We start from the raw sequence: 22,935 nt of genomic DNA, 5'->3' as shown, positions 1-22,935 counted from the left end.
AGACCCTCCTCTGTTCTTCAGTACTTTCTTCTCAGACACCACCCACGCTCATAACTTCAGTTATCCCCATTTGCAGATGAAGCACACATTTGTTATCTCCAGGCTACATACTTCTGCTCATATACCTGCCTGCTTGCTTGACACCCTCTTTTGAATTCCTAGAGACATTTCAAGTTTAATCAGGATAAACCTAAACTTATGAATTCCACTCTCCAACACCCCTAATTAAAGCAAGTCTTCTCCCAGTGTCCCTATCTTAGACAATACTACCTACTCAGCAATGCAGGCAGCTACCTAGGGAGAAACTGAGACTTATCACTCTCACCAAACCCTGTTGCCTTCAGACTCACTGTGGATGTCTACCTCCACGCAGAGCTGCTCTCCAGAGTTCAAAGAAATGGCCTTTAGAATTTATTTTTATTTATTTACTTATTAATTTCTTATTTTTTATTTCAGATAGGTTTTTGGGGAACAGGTGGTGTTTAGTTACATGAATAAGTTCTTTGGCAGTGATTTCTGAGATTTTGGTGCACCCATCACCCTAGCAGTGTACACTTTACCCAATGTGTAGTCTCTTATCCCTTGCCAACCCCCACCCTTTCTCCCTAGTCCCCAAAGTCCAATGTATGATTTTTATACCTTTGCGTCTTCATAGCTTAGCTCCCGGGTGTGAATGAATAAATATGATGTTTGTTTTTTTGTTCCTGAGTTACTTCACTTAGAATAATAGTTTCCAGTTCCATCCAGGTTGCAGCGAATGCTCTTATTTGTTCCTTTTAATGGCTGAGTAGTATTCCATGGTGTGTGTATGTATGTGTGTGCATGTGTGTGTGTGTGTGTGTGTGTGTATATATATATATATACACACAAAACATATATTTTCTTTATCCACTTGTTGATTGATGGGTATTTGGGCTAGTTCCATATTTTTGCAATTGCAAATTGTGCTGCTATAAACATTCATGTGCAAGTATCTTTTTCATATAATGACTTTTTTTTCTCTGAGTATATACCTAGTAGTGGGATTGCTGGATAAAACAGTAGATGTACTTTTAGTTCTTTGAAGAATCGCCACACTGTTTTCCATAGTGTTTGTACTAGTTTACATTCCCACCAACAGTGTGAAAGTGTTCCCTTTTCACTGCATCACTGCCAAGATCTATTATTTTTAAATTTGTTTATTATGGCCATGCTTGTAGGAGTGATGTGGTATTGCATTGCGGTTTTGATTTGCATTTCCCTGATAATTAGTGATGTTGACCATTTTTCTGTATGTTTGTTGGCTCTTTGTATGTGTTCTTTTGATAATGGTCTATTCATGTCCTTAGCTCAGTTTTTGATGGGATCGTTTTTTTCTTGCTGATTTGTTTGAGTTCTTGTAGAGTCTGAATATTAGTCATTTGTTGGATGTATAGATTGTGAATATTTTCTCACACTCTGTAGGTTGTTAACTCTCCTGATTATTTCTTTTGCTGTGCAGAAGCTTTTTAGTTTAATTAAGTCCATTTATTTATCTGTTTTTGTTGCATTTGATTTTGGGTTCTTGGTCATGAAGTCTTAAAAGTTTGATTGTTTAATGTGCTAAATATGCCTAAGAAATGCTGGGTAGTTCAGATTCTACTGGTATACTTTGTAGTGTACATCCTAGTTCCAAATACATATGGGATATGCATGGGAGTCAGGGTTCCAAGGAAGAACCAAACGTGTTGGTTCAAAAAGAGGCCAGAGATGGGCATGGCAGACACATTGTCAACTGGGTTGAGTTAGTTTTGCTTCTCCTTCAGATATGGAGAGAAGAATTCAGGATCATGTTCTAAAATGAGCTAGAGCAAACTCGAAGGAGAGTTACTTTCTTGGATGGAATGTGGGCTTTGTTTTCACCACTGTCTGTCTAGGTCTAGCACAGTGATTAATGGGTCATAGGAGTCCAAAAAATGCCTGTTGAATGCATGAGTGAATGCATAGAATCAACCCGCCTGGAGATTGGGAATTCGAAAGTGTTTCCTGCTCGGCATGGTGACTTATGCCAACACTTTGGAAAGCTGAGGTGTACCTTTTAAGCCCATTAGATCCAGACCAGCCTGGGAAAGTTAGTGAGACCCTGTCTCTACAAAATACTAAAATTAGCCGGGCATGGTGGTGCACGCCTTAGTCCCCGCCACTTGGGAGGGTGAGGCAAGCAGACTGCTTGAGCTCAGGAGGTCGAGGCCGCAGTGAGCTGTAATCATACCGCTGCACTCTAGCCTGGGCAACAGAGTGACAGCCTGTCTCAAAATAAAAGAAAATAAAAGAGAAGAAAGAAAGAGAGAGAGAGGAAGGAAGGAAGGAAGGAAAGAAGGGAAAGGGGAAGGGGAGCGGGGGGAGGGGGATAAGAGAAGAAAGAAAGAAAAAGAAAGAAAAGAAAGGAAAGAAAAGAAAAGAAAGAACAGAAAGAAAGTTTCCTGAAGGAGTTGGTGCCTGATGCAAGTTGTGAAGGATAAGTGGGAATTTGCCTGGAAAATGAAACAAGGGAAACTCCAGGTAGAGGATGCAGTGTGAATATGAGCAAAAACCCTGGCCTGTAGTTTGTGGGAACTGAGAAATAGCGTTGCTAGAGCAAAAGAGGCACGTGTAATGAACAAGGCTGAAAAATAAACAGGAGGCAGATGATTGCTTCGTCTTCATCCAATGAGAGCTTTTTCTGAATTCCAAAAGTATTTCATACATAACACTTATGACACGACATCCTTATTACGTTCCTTGACATCTCTGTGGGAATGCAAGGGCAGGGTCTGATTGTTACTCACCTTTGTGTCCTCAGCTCCTGACTTTATCATTGATATAAATGGCAGGCAGCTGAGAAGGAAGAGGATTAATTAACAATCTTGCTGACTATTCCTTAAGCAAGAATAGATGACACCTGGCATAAAAATATAGCACAGTCCAAATTTATGCTGACAAAAACTGTAGTGGTAGAGGAGAAAAAGGATCTCTAACACTCCTTTGCTCTCCCCAGGCCAGTGTGGGACATATTTTGGTGTCATCTCTTTCCTTAGATCAAAGTAACAAAACTAAAGTTGCTAAAGGTATCAAATCCAGAATAGAGGTTCTAGCTGATCCTTGCATAATCCTGGTGCCTGTAGTGATAAATTAACAGATATTAATGTTGTTTTTAAAAAACCATCCTATACTGAGCAGAATAATAGTAGAGATGAAGCCTGAAAATGACTTATTTTTACTTCCAAGAAAAGTAGAAACAAACAAATGTAACTTATGACTGAGTCCTTAGGAAGAAAGATAAAATGAAGCTTTATTAGTAATATGCACCTTGAAATTAAGGTAGCAAATATCCCAGATCTTTATAAGATGTTTTTTCCTCCTCTAATTATAAAAAATACTAATATGTGTTCAGTATAAAGTATTAGGATGAAAGAAAAATTATGAAAAGTCTCACTAACTGGAGATAAACAGTTAATATTCTGTGCATATTCTTCCAGATAGTTTTAAATACAAACATAAACACACATATGCACACATGTGTTTTATAGTAGAGGTTATGTTACACATGCTATTAAATAACCTGACTTTCTACCTTATTGTGTCAGAGATATTTTATAAATAGTTATTTTTAAAGTTCGCATAGGATATAGTCCACATACGTATACTCTGTGATTTATTTGTCAATCGTTCAACCAACAAATTTCGATTGAGTCTTACTTCACGCCAACAGCTTTTCTAGATATTGAAGCTATACCAGTGTACAGAATGGAGACCCTGTCATCAGGTTATTTACTTTCAACTTGGCAACAGAGGAACAGAAAATGAACTCATAAATAAGTAAAATACATTCAGGCATTAGTGAGCCTATAGAGGAGATAAAAGACAGTGATGTGCTAAAGAGTCATGAGGTCACTTCAAGTTCTGGTGAGATGGCAGACTAAATAGTCTCCAAATAAGCTCTTTTGTACTATTCCAACACACAATTCAGAAAGAATAGAGATTTTTTTTGAATGCACAGCCAAACTAGCAAGAAAGTAAGGAAAATCCTAAAAATCAAAACATAAAAACTAAACGATTATTTAGAATAATACTTCGCACCGAATCTCGCTGAGGCCATCTACCACTATGGAATTGTAATGGCAACACCCAGGAGAGGAGGCGAAGATGGAGCCGGTGCAAGGAGAAGCGTGAGAAGGGGAAAGTCCCATAAATTCAGGGCCCTGAAGTGCTATCCTCTCAGTGAAACTGCCTTTAAGGAGATGACGAGAGAACTGTTTCTTTGTTTCTAATTCAGGTGGAAGAAAAAAATAATGGTCTCTCTTGAGAATTCATCACCACAGCCCTGCCCTTGTGTGGGTTTGAGGTTTAAATTTATAACACCTGCATGAGCTGGGAAACCCTAAACCGAGAAATGAACACAGTAGTCCCAGTCTGGCACTGCCTGGGCACCTGGCCAAAGCCAAAGAAAATCCTCTGCTGAGTGTGAACTGAGGGCCTTCTGAATTCCAACAGGTTTTACTTGCTCAAGTAGCTCAGACGTATTGAAAGTCATATAAGAAACATGCCACCATGACTGAGATTCAAAGAACGTTGACAGTTTTAAATGCTCATATAAATGGAAAAACATCAATAATTAAAGACCTAAGTGTACAACTTAATAAGTCAAGGGGAAGAAGACAGAAAGAAGAAAGAAAGGAAATAAATCAGAGAAATAAGTAAAAACAAGGATATAATAAAGAGATTCAAACATACCAGAAAGTGGGTTATTTTAAGGCCTAATTAAACAGACAAACCTTGGCAAGAATGATTGACAAAAATGGAGAGAAGGTGCGAAGAATATTAGAAAGTGAAAGGGGTACAACACTGACATGGTAGAGAATAAGAAGAAGTTAATGTCACAGAATGAATTTATGACAGTACATTTGAAAACAGGTAAAATGGACGATTTTCTATAAAACCAAAACATAGAATTGATTGTAGAAGAAGTAGAAAACCTGAAAAGGTCTATTACTGTTCCAGAAATTGGACCACAATGTAAAAATCCACCCACTGAGCACACAATGAGAAAGTGCTGTGGGTAGTGGATAGGAGAAGGGTACCCTCATCTAGGCTCAAAGCCTTCCTCAACTGGTACGTTTCAGTTGAAACCTGAGTGGTGAGAAGAAGTGAGCTACGCAAAGGTCTTGAGAACAAAATTCCAAATGCAAGGAATATCAAATGCAAAGCATCTGAGGCAGTGAGAGAAACAAAAAAAGGCAGAGATAAACGAGCAGAAATAAAAGTTAAATGAAACAAAAAAATAAAAGTCATACACTTGTAAATTCCTAAACAGCTAACATTTATTAAGTTCATATCTGTGCAAGTCACAGAGCTCTGAGTTTTATATACATGATTCCCAGTCCTCAAACATCTTTGCAAGGTAGGTTCTATCCCCATTTTGTAGAAGGGGTAGCTGAGGCTTAGTGAGGTTAAAGAAAGTGGCCCACAGACACAGAGCTATTGAGTAGCAGATCCAGGACTCAAACTGGTCTGATATGTAAGCCCGAGGTTTGAACCACTTGTGCTGTGCCTGAGGAGAAAGTGCCAAAAATAAATGCCAAAGGCTGGAGCAAAGGCTTTCATGTGTGGTCACTGGTTCAGCAGCGTCGTCATTTCCTGGGACACTGATAAACATACAACTTCTCAGATTCTCAGGCCTCATCCCAGTGGGGGGGTTGTGTCCAGTAATCTGTGTTTTAACAAACCCTTTAGGTGATAACCTCTGATCTAGAGCAACTAGAAAGGTAGAATGTGGTGACGACAATGACACGGACCTAAGAGTTAGACAAACTGGACCCCTGGTTTGAGTCCAGCTCTGCCACTTCCTTAAATATGATCTTATACATCACTTAAAATTTCTTAGCCTTGGGTCTCTTATCCATAAAATGGAGATAATTATGGTATATACATTCAGGTTTTTGTGAGCATCAAGTAAAAATAAATGTAAATATTAGTAAATCAATGTCCTGGCACATTAAGTGTTCAATACATATTTGCTGGTATTCCTCTCCCTGTCATGCCTGGAGTCTGTCTTCCCTTAGCCTTTCCACAGGTGCTCTGCATCCTCACTTTGCACTGGGGAAGAGGAATTAGAAAGATGGAACTATCTGGAGTCTTTAAATCCAGGTGAAAGATGATAGTATAATATAGTAACTATACTAGAGCAATAGGAGTGGAAAAACAGAGAAGGGGAGGACTCAAGAGTGGTGTCTAAGGAAGCACGGTTGGAGCTTGGTGCCTGATCAGATGTGGGGAACAGCAAAACAAAAAGAGATGACTCTGGGCCTCTAGTTTGGCTGATAAGTGAACGGTGGTTCCAGTGAGAAAATAAATTCAGCTGCAAGAACAGGCTTGGGGTTATGATAATGTGTTCATATTTATATTTAGACAAGTGAGTGTGAAGGTGTGTGGGTGGCAGACAGAAAGAGAGATAGAGACTGGAACTATAATATCAGTTGACAACCTGATCTTCCTTGTAATGGAAATTGCCACCTTCTTTCTGTGGGCACCAATGTGATGGAGAAGGGTGCTGCTTGCCAGCCAGCAGGACTTGGTGGTCATGCCACGTTCTGTTGATACCCAGCAATCATGGCCAGGGCTAAGTACAGCCTTAACACAAGGAAGTGTCATTCCGGAGACAGACTGTGGGAAGGGAATGAAGCAATCACTAATGAATAGGCTAATAGGACTTGATGAGCAGTGAAAATCAATGAGGTACAAACTGCCTGCCTTAAAAAATGAGCAAGGTAAAAATGGAAGAATGCCAAACCACAGTTTATCTCCAGTCTGTGCTAGTCCTCACCTACTGAAACAGAATTCACACTAATCTTGCACCATCCCTGTCATGGTCATGGGTCATGATTATGGATTATGGGTCATAGTCATCAGTTCAGTTTATCCAATTCCATAATATTAATTATGCATCTAAGTACTGTGGGCTAAGATACATAATTTATATTAATTATGGGCTAAGTACTGTGCAAGACACAGAGAATGCAATTTTTGCTACTCTTCTTCCTCTGCATCAGCATCACTATTATTTTATCACTCAACATTACCTATAAAATGCCAGTAGATCTCTTTAGCCGCTGCCTGTCTTGCAAAATTGAATCACTGTACTCAATTAAGACTCTTTGTTATTTTTATCTGTCCTCCAGCCAGCACATGCTGTGTCTGTGTCTGTGTCACTTTACACCATAATCTCTAGAACAGGGAGCATCCATGACATCTGAAGCTCAAACTCTCTTGAGTACAATTCTCAGGATCTCTGTGGCCAGGCTTCACACTAGGCTCATGAGTGTATTAAAAGAGGTCCAAATCCACAGGAATGAAGGCATTGATGCCGACTGAGATCTCCCACCCTGATTTCCTACCTAAGAAAGCAAGTGAAAAATAAGCCCTTCCCAGACAAACCCAAAGCCCTTGGAGTGCAGGCAAATCCTCCTCTGGACACAGATACTAAAGGATTCTGAGTTGACAAGATGAATTTAGCTGCTTCTACATCTTAAACAGTGTCACACAGTGAAATGATCAGTGGATTAGAAGCCTTGTATTCAGTTCCCAGCTGTGCTTCCTTGGGTAAATCAGTGCATTTTTCTGGGTCCCAGCTTTCTTACCTATAAAAATGGCCACATTCAAAGCAAGCCAGTGTTTTACTTTCTAAGCTTCTCCATAACTTAGTTACTCACTAACTGCTTTAAGTAAAGAAGGCACAAATTAATGTTTTGCATTTTCAGGAATGTATATCCCCGCCCAATGCCACATCCCTTATTGGTGGTCTAAGTTGCTTGTTTGCATCTGAAGGCCCTGGGCAAGCCACACATAGATTTCTTTGTTTAAGAGAAGAAGCACATGATAGTCCTTTGTCTGCATAGGGGTGGATTCTAGCATAGAAGCCACGCCCCACATGGGGCCTTTGTGGTGCTCTGTTGTCTACCATGGATCCTCTGATGCATGACTGCCTGATAAGACCATTAGCAGGCAGAACCTCCTGATTTTTCAGTGTTTGTGCCTTCTGGTTTCAAGGCTGCCGCTTCTCTTGACAAGTGGTGTCTGTAAATACGCAGACCTCTGTGTCTGCCTGGATTTCTGAAGTAATGCTTTGACTAACCCATCCACTTAATGCTCCCTGGCTCCTGGTGGCTCCTCACACTTGTCCCAGATCCTGGGAGACTGCCTCCATTCTCAACGCACTTGGTTAGCTCAGGCCCAACACCTTGGCCTGTGTCTATGACTCACTATCTCCCACTGTCAAGATAACATGCAGATAGGATTATACAGAGTGGTTCTTGACTGGCCTGAAAGAGGCTGTTCACTCAGTTGGAGGCTGAGAAGAGTTATCAATGTTAATTACTAAAGCTGTATTCATTTCTTGCTATTTGGTGTGTTCTAAAAACCCTACTAGGATAAAGGAATGGAAAGGATTTGAACTTGTTCCGCCTTTCTGATTAAAAACGAGCTTAAGAAATTTGCTCTAGTTTAGACCTATGCTTAAGGTCTAGCGCCGCCACCTTTATTATAGGAGGCAACTTCAGCTAAGCAAAATGAATCAGAACTGCGTATCGTAAGCAAGGAATATTACTTGTGTCATTTTTGGCTGCCAACAAAATACCGGGAAAATTACAAAGTAATAGTTACCTTTGTGAAAGAGAATAAGAAATAAAATTAACTTTTTATGCCTAAGGAAAAGCTTTCCATTCCCGTTATTTTTATAGGGCAGTACAGGAGCCTTCTGTGAGTCTTGGCACCAGATATCACATAAACAGTCATTTGCACACACTAGGAATCCAAAATATTCTGTTCCTGTGGTCTGCATCTATTACCTTTACAGGAACACAGAAAGAGTTTTTTTTTGTTTGTTTGTTTGTTTTTTTGAGACGGAGTCTCGCTCTGTTGCCCAGGCTGGAGTGCAGTGGCGCAATCTCTGCTCACTGCAAGCTCTGCCTCCCGGGCTCATGCCATTCTCCTGCCTCAGCCTCCCGAGTAGCTGGGACTACAGGCGCCTGCCACTACGCCCAGCTAATTTTTTGTATTTTTAGTGGAGACGGGGTTTTACTGTGTTAGCCAGGACGGCCTTGATCTCCTGACCTCGTGATCCACCCGCCCTGGCCTCCCAAAGTGCTGGGATTACAGGCGTGAGCCACCGCGCCCGGCCGAGAAAAAGTTTTAATCAGATTTATTTTATATGTAGAAATTGCCTCTTTTGTCAGCAGGAAGGAAATCTAGTCAAATGGATAATCTTATAAAAAGCAACATAAGCATGTCTAGAACCAAATCACACCCTATAAGACTCAGCCTTTCTTTCTTTTCTCCCACTTGCCCCCAAATTTACCACACAAACTTGGAAATGACCTGCCTTCTCATTGCTTAAAGCACTGACAGGATCCCACAGAAGAGGAGAAAAGTTGTTGTCCAATTAAGCTCCGCGTGTGCGTTCAACTCCTGTTGAAAAATTTAAAGAAGAAAAGGCTTCAGGCGGTAGTGCAACTTTTAACATGTCTCCATAGCCTTTCCTACTTTACTTCAGGGTCAAAATCTGTAGGGTCTAGACAGGGCACTGATGGAGCATCCTGGAGCTTGTAGAAGGTTGTCTGTCTGGAGCTGGGAAAAGTCCACGGACTAGGAAAAAGATATATATTATTATAAGGAATTGGCTTCCATGATTATGAAGGCTGAGAAGTCTCAAGATCTGTGGTCAGCAAGCTGGAGACCCACCCAGGACAGCCAATGGTGCAGTTCCAGTCTGAGTCTGAAGGCCTGCAAAACAGAAGAGCCGATGGTTTCAGTCTGAGTCCGAGTCTGAAGTCAGGAGAAAACCTATTTCCCAGCTCAGAAACACTCTCATAGACACACCCAGAAAAATCTTTAACCAAATACCTGGGAACCCTTTAGTCCAGTCAATGTAACATAAAAAAATTATCCATCACATGGAAACAGTAAAGAAATGTAAGATATGATTATAAATTCATTGATTCAGTTCAGTTTAGGACCAGATGAATTCACAGATGAGAAAACATGCTCAGATTGGTGTGGCTCACTTTGACAACGATTTATTTCTGGAGAGCCTATCACTGACCTGGCCAGTATTTCAAGCAGCCAAAGGAGTTTGCCTTATTCGGGCCCTACACAATGAGAAGATTGAACTGTAAGCTCCTCTGGGAGTAATGACACATCCTGTACTTTAGTTCTGGCATATGAAGACACTGTAGAAAAACCTAAATCTCCTTATTTTTAGCACTGAGCTATCTTTGTTATGTTTTGTCTAGCGGCCAGTGTGGTGTTCTGTTTTGGAAAGGAGCAGGAAGGTGAGGGGTCAAGAACAAAATGCAGATATCTTTGAATGGTGTTTGTGATGAGCAGCCCAGGTTACTTCTAGGTGAATTGTGGTGGTCATTTTCATTGAGTAGGTGACAAGTGTCTGAACCCCATGGCAAAAAACAGAATTTTGCAACCAAAAATTTGGATTCAATTCCGGCTCTGCCATTTCCTCCTAGCGAGATTTTTAGCATGTTCCTTAACCTCTCTGAGGCAAATTTTATTCATCTGTTAAACAAGGATAATAATACTTGTTTGTCTTCTTGTCTTACGCAGTATTTAAGAAGGTCAAAAAAAGATAATGAAAGGGATTTGTAAATATAATGTAGAATGTGAAATAAATACAAACATTCTGCAAACATTACTTGACACAAGGATGAATTAAGCAGACTTCAGCTCTCAAAAATTTAATAATCTAATCTAATAACCATCTATGTGTGTGCTTTTTTACAAGGGGAAGCATACTCACTGAGGTCTGGGGACCAAGGGTAAGTGGTAAATGATGCCTAGAGAAGCAACTTTAAAAGCAAGGGCAATAGAAATAACCAGTCTCATAGATTAAATTCTTTTCAGATTTGGTGCCCAGGAAACAAGTGCAGGCGTGGGTGGAGGGTTGGAAGAGTTTCTATCAGAAGCAAAGTAAATACCTATGATATGGTTTGGCTGTGTCCCCACCCAAATCTCACCTTGAATTGTATCTCCCAGAATTCCCACATGTTGTGAGAGGGGCTGAGGGGGAGGTAATTGAATCATGGGGGCCAGTCTTTCCCGTGTTATTCTTGTGACAGTGAATAAATGTCACGAGATCTCATGGGTTTATCGGGTTTCTGCTCTTGCATCCTTCTCATTTTCTCTTGCTGCTACCATGTAAGAAGTACCTTTTGCCTCCCGCCTGATTCTGAGGCCTCCCCAACCGTGTGGAACTGTAAGTCCAATTAAACTTCTTTTTCTTCCCAGTCTTGAGTATGTCTCTGTTAGCAGTGTGAAAACGGTCTAATACAACCTATTCTGTTCATCTCTGTATAACTCAGAACTTCGAGAGTTCAGATCCTGTGCTTGTGGTCTACTTTCTAAATATCAGTCTTTCTTCTTTCATTATCACTTTCTAGGAAGTCCAATAAGAAAAACTGAAATTGAGATTAGAGAATCACTTTGACTTCAAAGGGGGTATTGGATGGCCTATAGTTTTTATTCATCTAATGATTCTTAGTTCAAGTATGAATATACAGATATATTTTAAATTGTCCCATCGCCATTTAACATTAATACACAAATGTGTCTATTGATTCTAGACTCCCACCTGTTTAACAGTGAGAAGACCAGTCTTACAGATCCCTCTTTAACTATTTCCAGGAATCTGTGGGCATACACGCATATATGCCTAAGCCAGGGTTTTCCATTTCTTGCCAGTGCTGGCCAGCTAATTCAATATATTGGAATCTCTGAAGTTAAAACTTTATTCTTAAAACTATATTTTCATTGTGACAGCCTGCTTTTACAGAGTTGCAAGTTAATGGTGCCCAATATGATAGAACTGGAGCATGACAGCTGTGCCTCAGGATAGGAGATCTTGCCACTGCCCTTATAAAGTGAGTAGGGACACTGCAGTTTTAAGCTTAGCTGGGTATTGAGAAAGGAATCCCAGTAAGGATACCTGATCCCAATGTGCTATAGTATTTAATGCTATGATATACTTCAATAGATACACTTATTTTTTTTTTTCTAGGTGAGCAACACAGTGGGAGGATGCCAGAGTCAGGATGTCTATGATATCCTCCACCACATTTAATTTAGACCCTTCACTCACCTACAATTCTCAGGCTTGCTTTTGGTTTAGATTTATTTATTCTTTTAGTGCAGTCTTTTTTTCTAAATTGATTTTTAATTGACAAATAATAGTTGTGTCTGTTTATGGGGTACAAGGCAATGTTTTGATCTATGTATCCATTGTGGAAAGATTCCATCAGACTAGTTAACACTTTATCATCACTTCACCAACTTACCGCTTTTTTTGTGGTGCGAATGTTTAAAATCTATTCTTTTAGTAATTTTGAAATGTACAACATATTATTAACTATGATCACCATGCAGTTGCAATAGATCACTACTCCAGTTTAACTGAAACTGTCCCCTTTGATCAACATCTTTCCTTTTCCCTCCTTTTCCCCCCACTTCTTAGCATCTGGTGACCACCTTTCTGCTCTCTGCTTCTATGAATTTGACCTTTTTAGAGCCCACCTATGAGATCATGCAATATTTGTCTTTCTGTGCTTGGCTTACTTTATTTCGCACAGTATCTTCCAGTTCCATCCATATTGTTACAAATTACAGAATTTCCTTCCTTTTAAGGCTGTACAGTATTCCACTGTGTATATACCACATTCTCTTTATCCATTCATCTCCTGATGGACACTTAGGTTGCTTCCATATTTTGGCAATTGTAAGAAATGCTGAAATGCATAGATTTACTTTTTAAAGACTTATCCCCTCTGTTGGGGTTATCTCAATATATCGGATACATTTGATGACTGTATCCCAAGGGTTAACAGACTTTAATTCAGCATGCTCTTCAGATGCAGTGTAAATTAATGGATGATAATAGATTTGTAGGAGATGGGATGTTGCCTTTCTACACTCTACTAGGTGAGCCCTAGCTCCAGCCTAACCAAAGCCCATGTTACTATTCTCAAACCACTTTAGGGTTCGTTTTAATTTTTGGACACAGTAAGCTCTTTTTTTTGTTACAGGGACTTTGCACTTATTTTTTTGCTCTTCTGGGAACCCTGTGCCCCTGATGATTGCTCAAGTCTCAGCTTAACTGTCACCTCCTGAGAGAGGCATTTTCTTTCTATTGTATTACTGTATTTATTTATTCTTTAGCACTTTTCATAGTCTGCATTTATTTTGTTTATTTCCCTGTTCTCTTGTTTCATGTAAGAGCCACAAGAGCAGCAGCCTTGCATGTCACCACTACATCCCAGGGCCTAACATAGTGAAGGACAGAGTACGTAATAACAACAGTTAACATTTATTGGGCACTTAACTATTTGTAAAGTACGGTACTAAGTACTTCTACGTCTATTAACTCATCCAGTCTTAATTTGCTCCTTTTTTACAGATGAGGAAGCTGGAACTTGTAGGGGATTTAAGAACCTAGCCACGCATCAAGCACTTGGTAAGAGATGAAGCTATCTATGGTTTGGTGACTACAAGCTTTCAGCTTTACATTATTCTGCCTCTTCTCATCTGCTCCTGCAGGTGGTCATGTTAGCACAGATCAAGGTCATGCCATGGTGCCAGTACCTTTTATCTTTTTAAAAGTTATCTCAAGTTGTAGTCATTTGCCTTTGAACAAAACTTACTATTTTCCCCTCTATCTAGCATGATGTCTTACATAGAGGGACCATGTCCTAGGTCACCAAAGGTGTCAAAAGGCTTTTCAGCCCGGGCTTTCCAGATCTGTGCACATGTATCCTCTCCAGAATGACCAGTCACTGGTAGGAGGATGGTCGTGCCTCTCTTGCTCATTCTACAGGCCACAGACCACTGCCAGAGGCTTTTTTCCTCTCCACGTGTAAGCCTTCTTATTTCTCTCATCTGGGTGGTTTCCGTTCTGATGTTAAAAATATTTTTTTCTCCTTCTCTTTGTGTATACTATGTAAGCTGATTTTTCCTCAGTGTCTGCCTGCCATACTGACACCAGCTCCCTCTGCACTTAATGCCCCCCTCTTACTCCACATGTGATAGGGCAGCCAACTGCCCAGACTTTAGAGGGACTGGAAAGAGATGGTTTCTTTTTTACCCTGTGATACCCTTTTTCCATTCCCCAGTAAGCTGTTCCTCCAATGCTGTCTCTGGGGGACATGTTGCTACTCTTGCTTGGAGCTGCACTGGTTACTTGGTCTGGGCTCATGTACAGCTCTAATTCAATTTACAACACAGTTACATAACTGTTCCCAGTCTCCAGTTGACCTTGATGTCAAGCAGCGGTCAAGTTGTACCAGCCCAGAGAAAGGAGGAGAAATCTCTGGTCAGCCCTTGAGAACATTTTAGCTGGGGTTCTGGAATGGAATGTGGCACCAAAAGGCCAAACCAGACCAGTAAATTCTTTGGAAGGTTGAAAAGTGAGTGTTGTTGATTTTTGTAAGATGGATGCTGTTGACTTTCAGGGCAATCCTGTGTCACTCAGGATTGTGTTCTTGGACCAAAGATGAGGGTGCTGTCCTCTTTTCCCATGAATCGCTGTAAGTGGATGAGCCTTTCGACCTCAATGGGAAGTGCTCCTAGGGGTGTCTTGGCTTGGAAACTTCTCAAGGACAAACCTTTAGCACATTCTTTTCTGAAGAGTTCTGGTTCTACTCAGTTCTAAATAGCGACAAGAATAGCTAAGTTTTGCTTCTGTTCTTAATAAAGCCAGGAAGACAGGGGTTTCAGCAAAAACAAAACAAAGCAAAACAAAAATACAAACTAAAGCCTGGGCAAATCAGTCAAAATTTCAGAAATTCGATAGTATGAAAACCCTCTAGGAGCAAGTACTCTGTTTCTTTTGTTCTCTGCTATATCTTTACACCATGAATAATATCTGGTATGGACTAGGTACTCGGAGAATATTTGTTGGATGATGTATAATAGGATTTGTGGATTGTGACAAGTGATCTTTTTCTAGTTAATCTGGCAAAGGCTACCATACTAGAGATTTTCAGAAGTCTGTTTTACATATTTTAATCATATGTGTGTCTGTGCAAATATAATGCTAGATAAATATTCTACAAATGTATGCATACAAATGTCTATATCTATCATGATTAATGATCATTAACTGGTTACTCATCTGTGATAAGCACATTAGTAGATTGTGCCTGGATTTAAAGATTGCCTTAAATAAACACCTTTCGTTTATACTAATTTGACTATCCTCATTGACAGAACTAGATTCATGAGACTTGTGAGATTTATGCAGTTACAAAAGGTTCCTTGCTTAGAAGGACCTCATACTTGGTTTACTGCTCTTCAAATTCATAATAATTTTTGAACAAGATGACCCTATATTCATTTTACACTGGACCCCACAAAGGTAATTTATTATGACTTATTGACTTATGTTGCAGTATATGACTTATTGACTTATGTTGCTTATTGACTATGGCAACAACTAGGATAACATGTGATATGGTTTGGCTGTATCCCCACCCAGATCTCATCTCGAATTTTCACATGTTGTGGGAAGGACCCAGTGGGAAGTAATTGAATCATGGGGCAAGTTTATCCCTGCTGTTCTTGTGATAGTGAATAAGTCTCATGAGATCTGATAGTTTTAAAAAGGAGAGTTCCCCTGCACAAGCTCTCTCTTTGCCTGCTGCCGTCCACGTAAGATGTGACTTGCTCCTCCTTGCCTTCTGCTATGATTGTGAGGCCTCCTCAGCCATGTAGAACTGTAAGTCCAATTAAACCTCTTTCTTTAGTAAATTTCCCAGTCTTGGGTATGTCTTTATCAGGAGCGTGAAAACAGGCTAATACATCATGCATATCAAGAAAGGATTAATCTACTATTACTTCAAGACATTAACTGATTAATTAACTTTATTAATGACAAATGCACCAAATATATATTCTTTCAAAAAGAATAATCCAGAATATAATTCATGAATTCACTGGTAGCTCTTCTCTGCTGTGAACTATCTCTGCTTTAACAATCTTTGCCTTCCAAAATTCAATAAATGTAATAGGCCATAAATATTCATAAATCATCCATATTGCTTATCTTTTTTGACAGCACAACCATTCTCATTTCTGAAAATTCCTATTGTTTGGTCTGTATCACATTTTAGTACTTGATAAAAATCAATGTTGAATTTGAATACATGCTGCAATCTAGTTCTTTTCAAAGGGTTTCCACATCAAATGATTTTCAAAATTTTGCTTGCCAAAAAGTGTAGATAGGACAACAAATATAATGCTAATTTTTAAAATATTACGTAGCCCGAAACTAGGCATATAATAGCCAATGAGTAAATACCTAATTAAGTAAATTGAACTAACTAGCACTTAGTAATTTCCTATGTACCATGCAGGAACATACACATAATAACTTTCATGTATCTTTTTTTAAGTAATAGTTAACTCCTAAACAGTTGTTTTTGCTCAAAAATTTTTAAAGTTGCCAAATATTAGATGGTAGCCTACACATGCTGCTTATATAAAAACAAATTCAAACCTCTTTGTATTTTTCAAAATAGAAAACTGAAGAAAATTTTTAAAAAGTCAAACCTTTGAAACACGTAGTGATCTTTCGGTAGATTTCATTTTTCCATTGTCACTTCATTTCAAAGCACACCAACCGCTCTGGCTTGGCTTTGCTGAACCATTTAACACCCACTTGCATCTCAGAAAGTTTCCTGTGTTTATAATTACAAAGGATATTTCATGACAACATGTTTGTTGTTTATTTATTTATTTATTTATTACAAACATCAAGTCACTCAGCACGTTGGCCGAGCAGAGCAGGTTCATTCTCATGCACATCTTGATACATAACTGAAGTTCTTGCTTTAAGTTAAGTCGAGGCCAGATCCTCACAGCCAGACAGTTCTTAATTGCTTCATTTTTGAGATAGGGATTTTCTGAAATAAATTTTCTTGCAGAGGAGAAAAGATTTTAAAACTTTGCTTTCACTTCACACTGGGAACAAGGAACAAGCAGATGGAAAATAATGAGTTTCTTCAATACTGTCTTGGCTGGAGCAATATTTTCTTAGACTCCACCTTTTTTTACATGTTCCAGCAACACCAGAATCCTGTTTTCCATTAGTTTGATTCTTGTTAACTACACTTCATTCCTCTCTGGGTAGAGTAAATCACAGATGGAGTGCCATACCATCATGGTGCCCAGATAGAAAAAATGTTCGCAAACTTTGACATCGATAGAGAATCTAAAATTTAAACTCATGCCACCATATGTATCCTAGCAAAAAGAGTAATCATTTATACTGTTCTTTTGAAAAGAGGCTAAAGTCTTTCATTTAAAATTTCTTCATTAAAAAACATTTCCATAGAAAACTAAAACTAAAAAAACACAGTGAAATAATGACTTACCACATGTAAGTGGACTAGAGTAAATAATATCTGAAAAGAATCAACTTAAAGTGTTTAAACAGCTATTCATTGTGTCGTAAAAATAATCTTAAGACTGCATGTACAGGCTTAAAGAAAAAAATTAGACCTAAGTGGAAAGCAGAAGGCATCTTAGAAGCATCTACATCTCCTATCATTTTCCACAAAGAAATTGCGTAAAAATCCTCTCCTTGAGAAAATTCAATCCTCCACTTGCTATAGGCAAATAACCCTCTGTTCTTATTTTCAAGTTTCTCAAATTGGGATCCAGTTTAAGTGGCTTCTCCCAGATCTTTCAAGTTTCCCTGGTTTTTAAAACATATTATCCCCATGAATGTTCTTCGTCATTCAAAACATGAAACACTTTCAGGAAATCCACATACATCCAATAACAATTACATAGTTACGCACTCATTCCAAAGAGGAAAAGAAAAAAGAAAAAGAGAAGTTTAAAGGGATTGGCTAAAGTGGGTAATCTACTAGGATGTCAGGAATACGTGATTCTCTGGCGAAACACCTCGAACACGTTCTTATTTTCAGTGAGGCTGAAAGCCTGAAGGGGTTTGAGCTGAGGAGGGTGGCATGAAAAAGCGATAAAGTGAGCAGGCTGGTACATGTCCAGCATGCAACTCTAACTGCTGATCTATGATCTCTAACCAACCATTTGGAAGAGTTGGTAACTTATCCTCTGATCTAGTGTAATTTTTCAAAGACACTGACGTCATTATGGGTAAATGAGAATTTGACATTGAATAACCACCTCCCCCCCCAAGATTTAGGGAAGTGAAATGGATTATGAATGACTGTCTGTGTCTATTTTCTGCTGCTATAACAGAATGCCAAAGACTAGGTGATTTATAAAGAAAAGAAATTTATTTGGCTCATGGTTCTAGAGCCATGATTCATCTTGAGGCAAATTCTCTCCAGCTGTGAGCCTGTGAAATCAAAACAAGTTATCTACTTTCAAAATACAGTGATAGGACAGGCGTAGGATAGACATTCCCATTCCAAAAGGAAGAAATAGGCAAGAAGAAAGGCATAACTGGTCTCAAGTAAGTTCAAAGCCCAACAGGGAAAACAATATTAAGTGTTAAAGCTGGAGAATAATCTCCTTTGACTCCATGTCCCACTTCCTGAATACATTGGGGTGGGAATTGAGCCCCCAGGGCCTCACATGGCCCCACCCCCATGCCTTTGCTGGGCTTAGCCCACTGGGCTCTCAGGCATTGGTTGGAGTCTCTTGCTTGCAGCTCTCCTAGGCTAACATTGCACATTGACAGCTCTACAGTTCTTGGGTCTCAGTGGCCGTCCCAATCCTATAGCTCCACTAGGCATCACACTAGTGGGGACTCTCTGTGGTGAGTCCACTCTTGCAGCAGGTTTCTGCCTGGGGCCCCCAGATTATTCATGACATCCGTTGAAATCTAGGTGGAGGTAGCCATGCCCCTAAAGCTCTTGCATTCTGCAAACCTACAGACTGAACACCACATGGATGCCGTCAAGGATGGATTACTGCTTGCATGCTCCAGAGTGGCCTATACCATACATGGGCCTGCTTGAGCCCTGGCTAGGACAGTCAAGGAGAACTGCACTGGAATGTAGGGAGGAGCAGATACCTGAGTAAGCTCTGATGAGACAGCCCATGAAGAGTGCCCTGGGCCTGTCCCCTGAAACCATTCTTCCCTCCTAGAGCTCTGGGCCTGTGATAGGAGGGCAGCCTCTAAGAGCTCTGAAGTGCCTTCAGGGTCTTTCTCTCATTGACTTGGTTAATAGCAGCTGGCTCCCCTCTATCCATGGGAATCTCTTTACCAAATAGTTGCTTGGCTACACTCTTGATTTGCTCTCCTAAAGATGTATTTTCACTCTTTACATGGCCAGGCTTTGAATTTTCCAAATCGTTCCATTCTGCTTCTGTTTTAATTATAAATTCTATCTTTAAATCATTCTTTTCCTCTCACATCTCACTGTATGTGTTTAAAAGTAGCCAAGCAGTGGCCTGAATGGTTTGCTGCTTAGGTATTTTTTCTGCCAGGTATTCTGTCATTGCTCTTAAGTTCTACATTTTATAAAGCCTTTAAACATACACACAATTTTACTGAGTTTTTTGCTACTTAATAACAAGGATGGCTTTTACTCCAGTTTCCAATACTTCGTTTCTTATTTCTGAGGCTTCATCAGGTGGCCTTTATTTTTACAAACATTCTGGTCATAACCACTTAAGTAATCTCTAACAAAATTCAAATTTCCTTATAATTCTCCTTTTCATCCAAACTCTCACCAGAAACACCCTTAATACTTCACTGCACTACAGACTTTTTCTAGCCTGATTCTCCAAATGCTTTCAGCCTCTACCATTACCCCGTTCCAAAGCTGCTTCTACTTTTACAGGCATCTGTTCTAGTAACAGCCCCATTTCTCAGTACCAATTGTCCATTTCACAGGTGAATGAGTGATTCTTTCCTGTGGAGATGAGTGTTTGCAAGTATCTTCACATCCTGACGTGTCTCACTCTTAAGGAAAATAAAAAAGCTTACAAAGCTTTTAAGGGTGCTTCACCCTCCAAATAAAAGAAATATATTGTATTTTATGATAAATGAAGGGCATCTGCAACCTGTATCTTACACAGGGTGAATCATTGAACTTATGTTTTTAAAAGGAAGAAAAATGGCTTGAAAGGAATTGTTTCAGAGTAGTAAAGTCATTTCCAAAGAAAACCAAATGAAAAATCAACCAAATAACACAGAGAAACTCTGCGCTGAGTAACTAATTAATCATGGTATCCAGGGGAGCCTATCTAGCTCTTGGTTTTCTGTGATCTCAAAAATAGGTAAATAGAATCTTAGAGAAAAAAAAGGCTTGTCAGGTGTGTTTTTGCTTGTTTTTAACAAAGGCAGCAATGCACCCCGGAGTCCTTAATTGAATTCACAAAGCCAGGCAATATGTTTAAATGTTATCATTGTAAAAGGTACATTAAGTATCAGAGCAGCTTTTTGAAGACAATATTTTTAAATAAAAAATACAATTTAAAGAGGATCATGGTCCAGTGGTGAAAATCCAGGGCTTTTCCTTACTCCAGCTATTTAGTGCAGAAAAGTTTATGATAATTATTAGAATGACAGGTAATGCTGAATTTCTACTACGTAACATGTTAGGAAATGAAGACTTCTTTGGAATTGAGGAACTTTAGAATCAACCAAGAGTTGTGCAAATACAAGGTCTTGGCTTCAAAAGGGAAATTTAGTTGTAATCAAATCCTGCTCCTCGTTGTATTTTTTGGCTCTAGGTCATAGGGCTCTGTTGGAGGTGATGTTGTGCCATCATTCTAAGACATTCTACTATAACTTACTGGGTACTAAGTTTCTGTCCATATGCCTGGCCTTCCAGGTCATAAGACACAGACCCAGACCACCAGGAGAGTGCAGTGCAGTATGTGGTGACTGCTAAACCCCTCACATTAAACAAAACAAAACAAAAAACAAGTAATTATTGCTAAGTAAACATGAGCTTTTAAAAGGGCATTTATTATACAGAGAGGAATATAAAAAGACAAAAAGATACTAAAGCCTGGTAAATATTTCTATTCTGAAAAAAATGAAAGTTATCTTTTAAAACTCACAGAGAAAGCTCCACTTTGGTTTCAGTCATCTTTGGAAGAAAAGGAAGTTGGATTTTTCCATTAACACCTCACAGTGCCTTTCTCTCCATCCTGGGTGGTGGCCACGCTGCTGTCAGCCTCTTCACACGACTCAGCTGTGGTCAGGGTTGGCCCTTAATGTTGAATTTGGTGTGGTGCTTTCAACAGACTCATTCACTGGCGGATATCCTGCCACACAGGGAGAATTTTTTGACCAGGTTGTAGCAATTTTCAATAAAAGGACAAACATAAATGGAACTCTCTGTACTTTTTCGTTATAGAAATACTCAATGTTTAGTACTCAACTGATACATTATACTCTTCTCTGAACTGCTCTGCAGGATGCATGTTTAAATACGATATCTGGGTCCCCAGATAGACAGAACTAATGGCTTCTGATCAACTCTGAAGCTGAAAGGAGACTGAGTAGAGTCTTGCACAGCATCACAAGTAGTGGGGTGCATCCATCATCCCAATGTGCTAATAATGGTAGAATTTAGAGTGTCTAACCTGAAAACTTTCTGAGAACAAATGTTTCCTCTCTTAATGTTGGATTTTTCACAAACATTCTATGTGTATGTCTATCCATATGGACATCCACCATGATGGAAGCAGGAAAAAGTGCGGTAATTCAGGGGAGGCGCAGACTGAGAATAAACATGCAGAAACTGAGATCTAGAGCCAATAGCTGAAAAGTTATTTGGGGCAAAAGGCCAATCTCAGAACAAAGAAGAAGAGTTGAGGTTAGAGAACTTGTATTGTTCAAAGGAAAGAATTGACCAAGGACTAGCTATTCAGGATTCATTCACTCACTCATTTAGCAACACCACATACATATACTCATGGTGAATAAAATGCACCTGAGCTTTGTCTTCAGGCAGTTCTCATAGGACACAGGACGAGAGCACAGACAACCCAGTAAAGTACAAAAATGGTGAAATAGAGGCTGATATAAGAACTCATATTATCTTACCTATGGAAATGCCCCTAAATTTCTCCTAGACTTACAGGAACCAACTCTCTGTCCTTACTGCTCTCCCATCTACCGTTTTAGACTCAATGAGATATAAGGCACATGGGATAGATACATTCAGATACCTGGCATATAAGATAAAGTGCTTTCTAATCTAAAATGCATTGTACATATTCTAATCTTTCCTTGTTGCTTCAGAAAGCCAAGTCTAGGAGAATACTGGTTAACCATGGATTCAGTGTGTTTACACCTGTTTCTCAATGGGATGTAGTGATTCAAGAAAAAAGAAAGTGACATTTTTTGGTTTAAAGTGTCCAGGAAAAGTTAGACTTTAGTGTGCATTTTCCCTTGATCCTTTCAGAAAATTTACAATTCATCTCCCAACAGTCAATTCAGCAACAAGTCTTACGGATTCTCCCTACAAAGCATATCCTAGATCCCAAATGTTTCTCTTCCCACACTGCAGCCACCTTCACCTAAGGCACCATCATTTTGCACCTGGACTATTGTGGTAGCTTCATAACTGATCTACCTGCTCTCCCCATAATTGTCTCCCCAGGTCTCCATGAACTTTTGAGTGAGGAATGAGCTTTTGAAAACATAAATCATACCACATCAGCCTCTGCTTATAAATGTCACATAGCTTCTCACCAAGTAGAATATCCCTACTGGTGCACGCAAAGCCCTATAAAATCAGTCCCAGTCTGTTTTTCAGCCTCCTGTCATAAGATCTTCCCCTTTACCCAACTGTCTGTTTCTTCAACATAAACATTCCTACCTTAGGGCTTTTCTGATATCTGGTCTCTTTTTCTAGAATACACTTCCCTTAATTCCCAAATGGATCCCTCTTGTCATTTGGGTCTCAGTTTAGGTGTTACCTCTTCATA

The 22,935-nt window shown here is 39.5% G+C and overlaps 1 long non-coding RNA gene across 1 annotated transcript; it reads right to left on the bottom strand.

The window, feature by feature from the left end:
• Positions 1–13,348: 13,348 nt before the first annotated feature.
• Positions 13,349–21,134, bottom strand: LOC116462570 (uncharacterized). The gene is made up of 3 exons (XR_004246388.1): positions 21,058–21,134; positions 16,600–16,727; positions 13,349–14,697 (listed from the first exon to the last, which is right to left on the bottom strand). It is a non-coding gene; the product is annotated as an uncharacterized LOC116462570 (long non-coding RNA).
• Between the last annotated feature and the right edge of the window lie 1,801 nt (positions 21,135–22,935).

Source organism: Hylobates moloch, unplaced genomic scaffold (genome assembly GCF_009828535.3).
Source record: "Hylobates moloch isolate HMO894 unplaced genomic scaffold, HMol_V3 SCAFFOLD_23, whole genome shotgun sequence".
In the NCBI taxonomy this organism is placed as follows: domain Eukaryota; kingdom Metazoa; phylum Chordata; class Mammalia; order Primates; family Hylobatidae; genus Hylobates; species Hylobates moloch.
This window is presented reverse-complemented; position numbering and strand designations above follow the sequence as displayed.